The sequence below is a fragment of the Etheostoma cragini genome, chromosome 16 (genome assembly GCF_013103735.1).
Source record: "Etheostoma cragini isolate CJK2018 chromosome 16, CSU_Ecrag_1.0, whole genome shotgun sequence".
Lineage (NCBI taxonomy): Eukaryota > Metazoa > Chordata > Actinopteri > Perciformes > Percidae > Etheostoma > Etheostoma cragini.
The window spans coordinates 23,547,187-23,547,951 of record NC_048422.1 but is presented as its reverse complement, the minus strand read 5'-3'; the positions used below and the strand labels follow the sequence as shown (position 1 = coordinate 23,547,951).

Genomic DNA, 765 nt, shown 5'->3' with positions numbered 1-765 from the left:
GTAAAAGCGCTTTGAGCAGTTGTTAAGACTGGAAAAGCGCTATATAAATACAGCACATTTACATTTACATTTACATCTAAGGGAGACGCCAGCCCCCCCTCCTGAGGAAACCCATTTTGGCCGCTTGTACCCTGTCATAGTCCTAGTATCATAGTACAGTATATCAAAAGAGTCACAAAAAAAGTCATAGTATGGGCTAGTATGTCCGAAAAGTCCCAAAAAGTCATAGTTCAGCATATAGGGAAAAAGTCACGGTGCGCGATCAGGAAGGCTTGTATCACGTGCACGTGCCGGCGGTGTCGTTGTCATTACTTAGAATTCCTCTTGGGGGCGACAGAAACTACGCAGCATATCTTTAAAAAACCCTGATGTTCAATGTTATTATAATCCTGGTTATTAGTTCTTCTGTAACCGGGCCGCCCTAACTGTCATGGAGTAATTTCCTATTATATTAGTTAGTTATCTGAATGCTCCTAACCCCACTCTGCAGATCAGTGCACTGCCTGTGGCAGCTTCAGATGTCCTATCACACGCTGTATTAATAAACACCGTGATCATATATGAGAGCGATGGTTGTCGGGACATCGTGAAGATGAGTTGAAGGATTTTTGGCAGAATTTTCGTCACCTAAAGAGCGGCAGAATCAACGGCGTCTCCGACAGCTCCCGCCCACATTAACGTGTCCCTGTCAGAGCTGCTCGTCTAATGTTGTATTTTCATCATCTCTCTCTCTCTCTCTCTCTCTCTCTCTCTCCCTCTCTCTCC

At 44.7% G+C, this 765-nt stretch overlaps 1 protein-coding gene across 1 annotated transcript in view; it reads left to right on the top strand.

Annotated features, from left to right (window-relative positions):
* Window positions 1-765, top strand: part of LOC117959726 (calcium/calmodulin-dependent protein kinase type II subunit beta) — a 42,743-nt gene that overhangs the window by 22,017 nt on the left and 19,961 nt on the right. The gene's annotated exons all lie outside the window — the stretch shown is intronic.